Here is a 14,983-nt window from a genome sequence, read left to right as displayed (position 1 = left end):
TTTTTTCCCCTTTTCACAGATATCTTTTTTTTGTTTAGGGGGGTGCAATAAGCAAAAATTGTACAACATGTGTTCGACCATCAATCTAGCACAGAATATAGAATACTAGTCATCTCAGGTCATCTCACATTTTTAAATGTTTTTTTGTTTTAGTTTAAAAAAGCATTTACAGTGATTTAAAATGAAATGTATTATCTCCTGTAAGAAGGTACCTGGAATCATCGCGGATGGAAGATATGTGTCACCGAGGTTCCTGGCCTCGGTGAAGTAAGAGCCGGTATTTTATGTGTCAGCATCAGCTATTGCTAATTGACACCATGAGATTTAGCATGGCTGTCATAGCTGATCCGGGACGGCTATTACTGGGAGTATTAAAAGTGCTGGGTGGGTGACTACTCCCCATGTTCCAGGCCGGGTTTTGCCAGGCATAAAAACCAGCCAGCACTGCCAAGTGTGGTGGCTTTACCTCCTTCTGACAGTCGAGCTCAGGAGTCTGTGTGCTGTGAACTGAGGGCTGTGCTGGGATTTGAGGTTTGAGCCGGGCTGGAGGACTCAGGCCCCTCTACAGGTAAACAGGCCGCCTAAGGACTTGATGAGGCTGAACTGCTAACAGGGTGTGAATTAACACCCAGGAGAAAAGGTGACTTTTATTGTTTATGGACTTTCCTTGTGTGTGAACAAACACCAAGCCACCTGCGTTTTGTGAAACACCTTATCTGCATTTTGTTATACACCAATGTGTGAATAAACACCGCTGTTTGATTCAAGAACTGTGTACTTTGCCTCTATACTGCATCCGCTAGTCCTAACTACCAGACCGAATCCCCACAATTAGTGGAGGATGCGGGCAAACGCAGTGAGCGTGAATGGGTTTGCATTTTTGGTCACAGTTGCATGTCGTACATCAAACCAGCTATATTTCAACCTGTACCCACGACAAAATGGAGGTTGTTGTGAAGGCCCTCATGGAGGCTAATTTGCAGCAGTGGGAGACCAACCTGCAACAGCGGGAGGCTAGTAAGCAGCAGCAAGAGACCAACCAGTTGCTGCAACAACACGTGATGACTTTGCAGACAGCAGAAGCAACCCCAAGCGTCCACGATGCCCGGAAATCAGTCCGTGCAGCGATCCCCAAGATGACACCCGCAGATGACATTGAAAGTCTGCCCCGAGACCAGTGGGCTGAGGCTCCTTTCCTGGTATCAGAGTCCCAGCAGGTGTATTTCGACTTGCCGGACGATTAAGTGGCCAACTACCCGAAGGTAAAGGGTGAGATTTTGGCAAGAATGGGGGTGAATGTGTTGGTCCGGGCCCAGCGGGTACATCAGTGGGTGTTTAAGCCGGCTGAGCCTGCAAGACCCCAGTATTATGACTTACTCCACCTTTTGCAAAAGTGGCTACAGATTGATGTGCTGAGTCCCACGGCTATGCTGGATAGACTATTGGCTGACATATTCCGGAGGGTGCTGCCACCCCCTCTCTGGATCGGCCAGGTATCTCCTGGAAATGCCCTGGAAATGGTGGACCTGGTGGAACGCTATGAGGCCACCAAGAATCTCAAGGGGGGTTCTTTTGGGTGGAGGACAGGCAAACTCCAGAACTCCCCACCCCTGGCCCACCAGTATGAGCCAATAAAACCCCCCGGGAGGTTCCCCCTATGGGCCAGGCCCAGTTAATCTGCTGCCGGTGTCAGGAACCTGGCCACACCAAGGCTGAGTGTCCTCATCGGGTTGAGCCCATGGACACTAATTGTGGTTACCGACAATCGCTATATGCTAGGAAACTGTGTGGCAGAGGTACCCTTGAGGCTCTAGACCACTTGTGCCAGGTGGATGTGGAAGACACTCAAGAGGAGGCGCTGCTGGACTCAGGGAGCTTGGTGACCCTGGTAAGGGCTACCCTGGTGCGGTCCGCTGAGTATACCAGCTGGAAAATTGGGGTGATGTGCATTCATGGAGACTTGAAAGACTACCCCACCGTGCTGGTGTCTCTAACCATGGTGGCCGGCAGGTGGACCCACTATGAACTCATAATACGGAGAGACTTTCCAGGTTTCCCTGCCCTATGGCCGGTTGTAAGAGTTAAGGATACCCCTGAGACAGGAATAAGCCCAGGAGATTGGCCTTGTTCAGGGGGACGGCCAGAACCCTGGGAATTTGAGGCCGAAGGGCCAGCAGTAGGGGTGGCCGCCACTTCGGTGGAACAGGGGGAGACAACCCCGGGTAGGGTAATGGTGGGAGACATGGAGGAGATGCCACCCGGTCCTGGGTTGGCAGACCTCAACGTCTCCGGGGAGAATTTCGGTACAGCCCAACGCCAAGACCCAACCCTATCCCAGGCATGGGATAATGTGGTAATACTTGATGGTGTACCCCAACAACCTGTGACCAAGTCGTTGTTTCCCCATTTTGTGGTCCACCAGAATATGCTATATCGGGTAAACCAGCTGCGGGGTGAACCTGTTGAACAGTTGGTGGTGCCCGGGGCCTATCAAAAATTTGTGTTAGAGTTAGCCCACCAACATATTTTCGGGGGTCATCTCGGACTGCAGAAGACACAGGACCGGATACTGCAACGGTTTTACTGGCCCAGTGTCTTTGGAGAGGTGGATGACTTTTTAAGTCTTGTCCGACCTGCCAAACCACTAGCCCCCAGCACCTGTTCCGCAGTCCCTTAGTGCCCCTCCCAATTAGCGAGGTACCATTTGAGAGAATCGCTATGGATCGTAGGCCCAGTACCGAAGTCCACTAGGAGGCATCAACACATCTTGGTCGTCCTGGCACGCCACTCGGTACCCAGAAGCGGTGCCACTGTGACATACATCGGCCAAACTCATAGCAAAAGAGTTAATTGAGATGTTTTCCCAAGTGGGGATACCCAAAGAGGTTCTGACTGACCAGGGGACTCCTTTTATGTCCAAGGTCATGTGGGAGCTCTGTAAGTTGTTGAATGTCAAACAGATATGGACATCCGTCTATCACCCGCAAACTGACGGCCTAGTAGAAAGGTTTAATCAAACGTTAAAAACTATGTTAAAACGAGTAGTAGCTAAGGATGGAAAGGACTGGGACCTCCTTCTGCCCTATCTTACGTTCGCAGTGCGAGAAGTGCCCCAGGCCTCTACTGGGTTCGCGCCCTTCAAACTATTATATGGCAGACATCCACGTGGTCTGTTAGACATAGCCAAATAGGCATGGGAACAACAACCCACACCATATTAAAGTGTTGTTGAATACATCACCCAGATGCAGGAACGTATGGAAACCGTGTTGCCGCTAGTAAAGGAACATATGAAGGCAGCTCAGCGAGCTCAAAGTCGGGTTTATAATCGGCAGGCTCGGGTCCGGATCTTTAACCCGGGAGATTGGGTTTTGGTTCTGGTACCGACAGTGGACAACAAGTTACTGGGTAGGTTGGAGGGACCCTACGAGGTACTCGAAAAGGTTGGAGAAGTAAACTACAAGGTACACCAGCCAGGCCGGCGGAAGCCGGAGCAGGTGTACCATGTGAATTTACTCAAACCATGGAAGGATAGGGAGACCAGTACTGACAATAGCCCGCGACCGAGTTTTCTAGGGGGAGAGGTTCCGGCCCCTAAGTCTGATGTAAGGGAAGCGGTTGCCACAGTGAAGATTGCTGACAGCCTCTCCTCTAAACAGACTCAGGAGGCCAGGGAGTTCATCAACAGGAACACAGATGTATTCTCAGACCTCCCTGGATGCACTTCCATAATCCATCATGACATTATCACTGAGCCTCAGGCCAAAATCCGTATGTAACCATACCAGGTACCCGGCAACAGGCCATCTCTGAGGAAGTACAACTAATGCTGCAACTAGATGTCATGGAGGAGTCTGGAAGTGAGTGGGCCAGCCCTATAGTACTGATACCCAAACCGGACGGGACGTTGCGGTTTTGTAACGATTTTCGAAAATTAAACGAGGTATCTAAGTTTGACGCGTATCCCATGCCCCGGATAGACAAGATGATTGAGAGGTTAGGACAAGCCCAGTATTTTTCTGTTTTGGACCTCAACAAAGGGTACTGGCAGGTACCCATATTGGAGGCTGCCAAAGAGAAAACGGCCTTCATCACACCAGAGGGGCTGTACCAGGGGTGTTACTCTTTGGTCTGCATGGTGCCCCTGCCACTTTCCAAAGGCTAATGGACATTGTGCTCCGACCACATTGTAGGTACGCTTTGGCTTACCTTGACGATATTGTCATCCACAGTACTGACTGGGAAAGTCACCTGCCCAAAGTGCAGGCGGTAGTAGACTCCCTTTGAGAAGCTGGACTAACCGCTAACCCAAACAAATGCGCGATAAGGTTAGTGGAGACAAAATACTTGGAGTATGTCATTGGCGTGGAGTGATCAAACCCAAAGTAAACAAAATAGAGGCAATAAGAAATTGGCCCCGACCTGTCACCACTAAACAAGTAAAGTCGTTCCTAGGAATGATAGGCTGTTACATGAGATCTGTTCCCCACTTTGCCACTATAGCCACGCCATTGACAGAACTCTTGAAGGGATGAAAATCAGTGATAGTTCGCTGGGATGAGCGGGCGGAAAAGGCTTTTTCCACTTTGAAGTCGGCCCTGTGCGGGTCACCGGTTTTGGTGACGCCCGACTTCAATCGGGAGTTCGTGGTACAGACAGATGCCTCCAAAGTAGGCCTCGGTGCTGTACTTTCTCAGGAAGTCAACAGGGAGGAGCATCCCATTGTCTTTTTAAGCCGCAGGTATAGTATAGTGGAGAGAGAGTGCCTGTCTATCAAGTGGGCACTTGAGTCTCTCAGCTACTCTTTGTTAGGGAGAAAATTCTGCCTGGTGACTGACCACTCCCCTCTCAAGTTGATGAGCCAGGCCAAAGAGAGAAATGGCCGAGTCACCAGGTGGTTCCCGTCCTTACAGAACTTTAAGTTCTCCGTGGAACACAGGGTAGGCCGGATGCAGGGAAACGCGGATGCCCTATCCCGGGTATACTGTATGGCAGGTGTTCACCCCCTCAGGGTTGAACAAAGGGGGGGGGGGGGTATGTAAGAAGGTAGCTGGAATCATTGTGGATGGAAGGTATGTGTGACCGAGGTTCCTGGCCTCGGTGAAGTAAGAGCCGGTATATTATGTGTCAGCAGCAGCTATTGCTAATTGACACCATGAGATTTAGCATGGCTGTCATAGCTGATCTGGGACGGCTCTTCCTGGGAGTATTAAAAGTGCTGGGTGGGTGACTACTCCCCAGGTTCCAGGCCGGGTTTTGCCAGGCATAAAAACCAGCCAGCACTGCCAGGTGTGGTGGCTTTACCTCCTTCTGACAGTCAAGCTCAGGAGTCTGTGTGCTGTGAACTGAGGGCTGTGCTGGGATTTGAGGTTTGGGCCGGGCTGGAGGACTCAGGCCCCTCTAAAGGTGAACAGGCCGCCTAAGGACTTGATGAGGCTGAACTGCTAACAGGGTGTGAATTAACACCCAGGAGAAAAGGTGACTTTTATTGTTTATGGACTTTCCTTGTGTGTGAACAAACACCAAGCCACCTGCGTTTTGTGATACACCTTATCTGCATTTTGTTATACACCAATGTGTGAATAAACACCGCTGTTTGATTCAAGAACTGTGTACTTTGCCTCTATACTGCATCCGCTAGTCCTAACTACCAGAGCGAATCCCCCACTCCATATACACAGTTAAATTTTTTGGGGGGGGTATTTAATTTAATTAAACTAGCATATGGGTGATCAGTACACCAATACACATGGTAGGGCAACAATTTGCCTGTGAGTGTTAATGTGAAAATAAGCGTCAGGTTTCATTCGCCAGTTTCCATTTATTCTATATTCACAAGGTTGGAATTTAATTTTTTGGGGGATTGATCAATTTAATTAAACCAGAATTTACGTGGTCACTACGCAGGGTAGGGCAACAATTTAGCTGTAAGTGTTAACGTGAAAATAAGTGTCAGGTCTCAATCTTCAGTTTCTGTTTGTTCAATTAAACCAGCAATGAGGTGATCAGTACACCAATACACAGGGTAGGGTAACAATTTATCTGTAAGTAATAATGAATTTAGGCCTATATCCATTTCCAATTAAATTTTTGGGGGGAGGTTGCTGAAATTATTAAAACCAGCATATACGTGATTACTACACCAATACACAGGGTACCGCACGATATTATCTGAGAGACCCAAAAATGTCAGAGCTACGGAAGGGTTCCAAGTGAAAGATCCAGAGCCAGAATGTGGGTAGCAGCATCACCATCTATCCGGCCACAAGTTTCCTTGGTGGCTTTAGAAAGGTGCAACATTATCATTGAGGAGAAAGAAGATGAGATTGTGGATTGGATGGCTCACTCGTCCACTCACTCGCAGCAGGAAGACGTGGAGGTGACTTTGGAGTCTGACACTGTGCCGTGGAGCCAGGGCTCACAGAGTTTTTCCTACTCCTCCTCCTTGAAGCCCCAAGGAAGGCTTTCAGTGGATTCCTCTCAGTTTTCACTGCCTCTTCCTAGTGGGGCACCTTCCTTTCTCCTAAGTGGCAAGAAAACCCCACTACACCCTATGGCAGATAGTCAAGAGAGTCTCTCTGTTGATGACTTGTATGAGAACAGACAGTGTTTGTACTGCCCTGAAGAGGAGGTTGAGAAGGAGGCTGCCGACCCCAGGCATAGCTGTGTTGGTGATGTTAGTAGGGGCACCCGTAGCTGCGGTATTAGAATTGGGGGCAGCAACAGTGGCAGTCAGGACAAATAAAGAGCAGGGGTGAAAGAACCCACCCAAATATCCCACAGTCTGACAGAAGCGGCAGGAAGACTGAGGACTCCAATGACGATTGTGTATTAGACCAGACTGAGGTGGAGGCAACCTCACAGGAGAAGCATTATAGTCGCAACAATAAAGAGCAGAGGCCACAGCCCGGACAACATCCGCTTTGGGATCTAGTGATGCCGCTGATGCTGTGGTAGGACAAAAATGTGCCAGAGCAAAGCCGAGCTCAGCTGCCTGTAGCTTTGCACGAGTATCTCCTGTTTGGCTTTTTTTTTTTTCGCACTGCCAGAAAGCATTGCAAACTGTACAAGAGTAAAATAAAATGTGGGCAGGCAAACAGAAACGTAGGCACCACTGCTCTATTGAACCATGTGAAGCGGCATCACCTCATCTCATGGCTAAGGAAAGGTGGCTGCCAGCCACTGCCTCTGAATATCATCTGCCCCTGATAAGGGACAATTTCTGGAAGTTTTGGAGTAAGAAAAAGCATAACAAATGCCATGGCACAGTATGTTATAAAAAACGCTGTATATTAATATGATTAAAACATGCATTTACCCATAGCTCAGTGAAGCTGGATGGTGTGTATAGCAACCTTGGCCTTCCTGAATGATCCGAGGCTGCCACATATTAGTTCCTCTGGAGCCTAGCATTGGAGTCTATGAGAGAAGCAATCTAATGATTGTTTGTTTAAGTTCCCTAATGGCACTATTAAAAAATGTAAAAAAAAAGTTTTTAAAATTATAAAAAAAAAAAATATATATATAAAAATTCGATTTACCCCCCTTTACCAAAAATTACAATTATAATACATAAACAATTAAAAAGAAAAATTTATATAAGAATATTTATCCCATACAGCAAAAATGGCGAAATAGAAAAAAAGTAAAAATGGCTATTATGCTGTTTTTTGGTCCCTTGGCCTCCCACAAAAAAATGAATAAAAATGTGATAAAGTAATACACACCCCAAAGTACACATAAGGCTACTTTCACACTTGCGGCAGAGTGATCCGACAAGCAGTTTTTTTTACAGGTCTGCGCATGCGCAGACTGGAAGGACGGATCCGGCATGCCGGTATTTTTAATACACTAATACATTTCAATCTGGCATTCCGGCAACTGATCCGGAATTTTGGATGGAGAGAATACCACAGCGTGCTGCAGTATTTCCTCCACCCAAAACGCCGTTCAGTGACTGAACTAAAGACATCCTGATGCATCCTGAACGGATTTCTCTCCATTAAGAATGCATGGGGATGAAACAGATCAGTTATTTTCCGGTATTGAGCCCCTATGATGGAACTCAGTGCCGGAAAAGAAAAACGCTAGTGTTAAAGTACCCTAAAATGTGCCGTCACCCAGATCCGTACACATAATAATAAAAAGTTATGGAGGTAAGAATACGGTGATGCAAAAAAAATACTAGTTTTTTCCAAAGTTTTTATTTTTTGCAGTATCAAAACATAAAATTATACATATGTGGTATAGTTGTAATCATAAAAAATAAACTTATTATAAAAATATAAATATATAAATATAGAAAATCCTTATTGTATCTTTATAAGCGCTGCACCTGTGTTTGCAGCGCTACAAAGTCTCAGTCATATATCTATGCTGGGAGGAAAGGCTCACAATTTTAATCTAAATTCATGTAATATATGCTGTATTGTGACTTAATAAATAATTTATAAATCGGACCAGATGTATAGCAGCAGATATTGAGTGCTCACTATATTATATTATAATTTCCAAACCCCCCACTGTGGTTAGGGTGAACCACACCTTAGTTTGAGCACCTACCTTAGCTGTCTGAAGGGTGAGCCACTATAAACCTATACCATTTATTCAAGCACTATCACCTGATAGTTGAGCCCCCCTTCTGAACAACTATGGATATCTGGAGCTATATTGAAGGTCAGAAATTACGGATAGATACATATTCATTTGAGGAATCAAATATAAGGGAAAATACTGCAGATAGATCCATGACGGAGACCTTTAGAGAACTAGAATTTCTACTCATCAAACAATTGAAACAAAGATGGGAAATTAAATCTCTAAACCGTCATTTGGAACAAGGCATTGTACCAAAGGGATTGAGACTCTCTAAGGTACCAGCACAGGATCTCTGCAGTGTTAGTTTCAACAAAGAATGGGAAGATTTACTCAAATCACAATCTGTATTACTTGTGCAACTTATTATCAAAAGGAGAATAACAATATTAGAGGAAATATCTGGTAAAATAGAAGCACTAAGAGAAACTGTTGATAAATTCCCTAAGAATGAAATATTTAAAAACTGGCATGATAGAATATGTAAACAATTGGGTACAGTGGAACAAGAAATTATCTAAAAAAAAAGTAGAAAAATTTTAAATTTGGTAAAAAATGATAGAGAGATGGACAGAGATAATACAATAGAAGATCGTCCAAATATTATCAAAACGCCAAACCAAAGAGAAAGAGACACAAATGAAGAAAGAACAATACAATACAATATCCCTATCACCAATAGATACGAGACACTGAATAATCCCCTTTTTTTAGACCGCACACCCCCACATCACAGGATTCGGACAAGATCATCCAGACAATCACCACGGGATCACCATTATACAACACCAGCCACAGGACACAATTACAATTTGAGAGACAGGGAGGAAACACAGAGGAACAACCAGAATCAATATTCTCAGAGAGCACACCAAACACGGAATCAGCACGCACCCCACAACAGCAGAGAGAATTATGTAGAGAATTATCACAAACACCAGCACAATCACAATTTAGAAACCCGAAAACACGAAGAGGCAAGAGAAGGAAGGGAAAGGATAAATCACAGGAGACACTAGTTGAGGAGGATGACTCTATAATAAATTTAAGTTCAGTCACTTTAACCCCGGCACAACATGCACTGTTGAACAAAGGTTTGAAATTTGCCCCCACGGCCTCACTAAGTAAATTTGACACATATATAGGGATAGAGAAATTCAGAAGTAAATTATGTCTAAAAAAATACTTTTTGAAGAACCCTATAAATACAATAGGGATAACACAAGGAAAATATATACATACGAATCTCAAAGTAAAAAGTAAAACATACCCAAGACATGAAATGGGACAGGACATTATTACATTTAAGAAAAATATAGCAGCTGATATAAGAAAAATCAAAAAGGATTCAAGAAGATTAAATAATTTAAAACCCCATGAAATTCATGCAATCAAACCATTGCAACAAAATGATAATATAACCATACGCCCAGCGGACAAAGGGGGGGGCAATTGTGATTCTAGACACATGCAAATATAACATAGAATGCAGAAGACAATTAGAAGATAAAGAAACATATTTAAAATTACAAAAAGACCCCATGTCAGGATTTGTGGAATCCTTGGAGGTATATGTAGAACAAGGTGTGACAAAAGGACTTTTAAATACACAGGAATCCAAATTTATCATGGGAACACCCAAACGAACACCAGTTTTCTACATTATACCGAAGGTTCATAAAGATCCACTGAATCCTCCAGGAAGACCTATTATTTCTGGTATAGGATCATATACATCAAATTTATCCCAGTATTTAGATAGACTACTGCAACCAGTGGTAAGGAAGACATTCACCTATATTAGGGACACTACACAGATAGTGCAGATTATAGAGAATCTTGAATATGAATCAAATTGGATTCTTGGAACCCTTGATGTCAATTCCTTATACACTATAATTAAACATGAGCAGGGATTAGAAGCTCTAACACAACAATTAACATTATATGGGAAATATCTGCCGGACCAGGTAGAATACATAGTGAAAGGGGTACAACATATCCTTAATCACAATTATTTTGTATATGATTCTGATTTCTTTCTCCAGATGATGGGCACCGCCATGGGCACAAGGTTCGCCCCCAGTTATGCCAATTTGTTCATGGCACAATGGGAGGAAGAATATATAGCACCCATACTGGGGGCGGACTTGGTGCTCTGGCGAAGGTTCATCGATGATGTGATTTTTATCTGGAGGGGAACGGAGGAACATTTAGCATTATTTTTGAACCATATAAATCGGAATGAGAATAATATAAAATTTAGTTCTAAAATCCATAAAAAACAAATAGAGTTCTTGGATCTAACTATTATGGTGGAAGATGAAAAATTAATCTGTCAAACATATCAAAAAGAGATAGCGAGGAACAGCTATATCCTTTATACAAGCTGCCATCTCCCGAGATGGCTGCTGAATATCCCTAAGGGACAATTCAGAAGACTACGGCACAACTGTACAAGGGAAGAGGACTATATGAAAGAGGCTATATCCATGAAAGAACAGTTCCTAACAAAAAAATACCCTCCGCAACAAATAGAAAAAGCTCTAGTGGAAGTGAAAGATATGAACAGAAAAATATTCTTTGAAGAAAAAATAGGGACCAGAATAGAAATTGACCCCAAAATAGGGGACCCAATTAGAATTGTCTTACCCTATAGTGCACAATACAGGAAGATTGAAGCCATTATTAAAAACCATTGGCATCATGTCACAAATGATAAATTAATAGGACCATATTTAACAAACGGTCCTCAAATAGTATACACGAAAGCACCCAATCTGGCCCTTTAAAGTAGCACCAACCATAAAAAATAAAAAGGAAAATACCCATAAAAATTATTTCAATTTGAAGGGTTTCTACAGGTGTAACACCTGTAGTAATTGTAAAAAGACAAAATTTCCGAAAAAGACAAGCTTAATCTCTTCCACATCAAACTCATTCTCGTATGAAATAGATACCTTTTTATCATGTAATACATCAAACGTTTTATACATGATAGAATGTCCCTGTAAAAAACAATATATAGGGTGGACAAAAAGGCTACTAAAAGTTAGGATCGCTGAACATATGACTAAGATCAGAACAGGATACGAAAAGCACTCATTGTCCAATCATTTTAAGTATCACCATAATCAGGATCCCTCCCTATTAAAATTTATGGCATTCGAAAAAATAGATATACATTGGAGGGGTGGTGATAATATCGCTAATATGTCAAGACAGGAGGCAAGACGCATTTATGATTTTAACACACTATTACCTGAGGGTCTCAATGCGGATTTTGAAATATTCGGTTTTCTGTAGATCATGGGGTGGGTGCCCCTGGCGGACGAGATATCGGTGTTTTTGCTATAAAACTGGCACCCCGATTTCTCCTTCGCTGGGAGTCCCCACCCCCCATATATCACTACGAACATGAATCACAGATGAATTCAGAATAATCTCGATTATATATTAATATTTTAATTAAATTAATATTTTAGTATATTTTAGTATTAAAAACCTTTTCAGAAAATCCTTTAACAAATATACAGAATCTATATCGAATTTTATAATTTTATATATATAAAATGTTTATTGAAATGTTTGTTGGTAATTTTATGAAAATAATAAATACATTTTTAGATTATAGAATGATATTTATTACAGAACTATATAGTACATATGAGCTAGATTTGTCCGATGTATATGATATATATCAATGTATATATTTGTAGTAGAAATGTCCTGATTAAACAGTATGAAGAATGACTCCAAAAGCATCTCACTCCAAACCAGATTTCGGAATGAGCCCCAATTAAGTAAAAGAGGTGTAACCCGTTTTAGGGTATATAAGGAAGTAAAGATGGATCTCATAACCAGCTACTAAGGAAGAGGTCAGAGACCTTGAAACGCGTATAGCAGATGGGATCCTTATATTGAAAGAGACACCTCACCATACCGGAATCACCAGCTGATCAGCATGCAGAGTTATGGACATAACCGCATAGACGGTAACTGATATTATTCCTGACTCACCATAGGAGCCTCGAACTGATCTACAAGTGAGGACTCCCTGACGCCCTGACCTCGTGGAGTGCCGGTAAAACACAAGACGCCAGCTACACGTGGGGCGCATAGAAGTCAGTTGTAAGCAGGTTTTTCATCTACCATAACGATACTGCAGAGTGGAGCTATTGGAAGCTATCCTATAGCGCTATAAAGAAACCGGGTGAGTGCACTGACCTGTGGTGGGACGCCACCACGGACTGATACGCACAAGCTGGACCCCAAATAGTGAGTAATATTGAACTTTACACTCACGAAGATACCGCATGAAATTGTGAGCCTTTCCTCCCAGCATAGATATATGACTGAGACTTTGTAGCGCTGCAAACACAGGTGCAGCGCTTATAAAGATACAATAAGGATTTTCTATATTTATATATTTATATTTTTATAATAAGTTTATTTTTTATTTTTAATTTTTCAATTTTTATTGATATATATCTGGAATAACAAATTGCGATATTTTATATCAGACTGAGCTATATAATATACTGTTCAATTTTAATCTAAATTCATGTAATATATGCTGTATTGTGACTTAATAAATAATTTATAAATCGGACCAGATGTATAGCAGCAGATATTGAGTGCTCACTATATTATATTATAATATTATATATTATAATTTTTGTGGACTGTAGGGAGATGGAATTGGAGATGCCGGGAGCGCCCGCCGCTCCCTAGGATATCCGGTATGCGGGCGCTCCCGGCATCTCCTCTTTTTTATGGCGGCCTAATCTAAGCACTGCATGAGTCTCCTGGGCAGTGGAGGGCAGAAGTCCAGCTCTCAAATGAGAGGCAGAAAAACCCATCCAGTCCGTTTAACTAAATAAAAAGAAAAAAGTGATTAGTCTGCAAAAACATTTAAAAATATTTGTGTTGGGTGATTTGGTATGACTTTCTACAAACCGGATTCCAAAAAATTTGGGACACTATACAAATCGTGAATAAAAACTGAATGCAATGATGTGGAGGTGCCAACTTCTAATATTTTATTCAGAATAGAACATAAATCACGGAACAAAAGTTTAAACTGAAAAAATGTACCATTTTAAGGGAAAAATATGTTGAATCAGAATTTCATGGTGTCAACAAATCCCCAAAAAGTTGGGACAAGGCCATTTTCACCACTGTGTGGCATCTCCCCTTCTTCTTACAACACTCAACAGACGTCTGGGGACCGAGGAGGCCAGTTTCTCAAGTTTAGAAATAGGAATGCTCTCCCATTCTTGTCTAATACAGGCCTCTAACTGTTCAATCGTCTTGGGCCTTCTTTGTTGCACCTTCCTCTTTATGATGCGCCAAATGTTCTCTATAGGTGAAAGATCTGGACTGCAGACTGGCCATTTCAGTACCTGTATCCTTCTCCTACGCAGCCATGATGTTGTGATTGATGCAGAATGTGGTCTGGCATTATCTTGTTGAAAAATGCAGGGTCTTCCCTGAAAGAGATGACGTCTGGATGGGAGCATATGTTGTTCTAGAACCTGAATATATTTTTCTGCATTGATGGTGCCTTTCCAGACATGCAAGCTGCCCATGCCACATGTACTCATGCAACCCCATACCATCAGAGATGCAGGCTTCTGAACTGAGCGTTGATAACAACTTGGGTTGTCTTTGTCCTCTTTGGTCCGGATGACATGGCGTCCCAGATTTCCAAAAAGAACTTTGAATCGTGACTCGTCTGACCACAGAACAGTCTTCAATTTTGCCACACTCCATTTTAAATGATCCCTGGCCCAGTGAAAACGCCTGAGCTTGTGGATCTTGCTTAGAAATGGCTTCTTCTTTGCACTGTAGAGTTTCAGCTGGCAACGGTGGATGGCACGGTGGATTGTGTTCACTGACAATGGTTTCTGGAAGTATTCCTGAGCCCATTCTGTGATTTCCTTTACAGTAGCATTCCTGTTTGTGGTGCAGTGTCCTTTAAGGGCCCGGAGATCACGGGCATCCAGTATGGTTTTACGGCCTTGACCCTTACGCACAGAGATTGTTCCAGATTCTCTGAATCTTCGGATGATGTTATGCACAGTTGATGATGATAGATGCAAAGTCTTTGCAATTTTTCGCTGGGTAACACCTTTCTGATATTGCTCCACTATCTTTCTGCGCAACATTGTGGGAATTGGTGATCCTCTACCCATCTCGGCTTCTAAGAGACACTGCCACTCTGAGAAGCTCTTTTTATACCCAATCATGTTGCCAATTGACCTAATTAGTGTTAATTGGTCTTCCAGCTCTTCGTTATGCTCAAATTTACTTTTTCCAGCCTCTTATTGCTACTTGTCCCAACTTTTTGGGGATTTGTTGACACCGTGAAATTTTGAATCAACGT

At 43.0% G+C, this 14,983-nt stretch overlaps 1 protein-coding gene across 2 annotated transcripts in view; it reads left to right on the top strand.

Moving 5' to 3' along the window:
* The window catches only part of LOC120991649, a 314,874-nt gene that overhangs the window by 38,470 nt on the left and 261,421 nt on the right, over positions 1 to 14,983 (top strand). The window lies entirely within an intron of this gene.

This window comes from Bufo bufo, chromosome 2 (genome assembly GCF_905171765.1).
Source record: "Bufo bufo chromosome 2, aBufBuf1.1, whole genome shotgun sequence".
NCBI lineage: Eukaryota > Metazoa > Chordata > Amphibia > Anura > Bufonidae > Bufo > Bufo bufo.
This window is presented reverse-complemented; position numbering and strand designations above follow the sequence as displayed.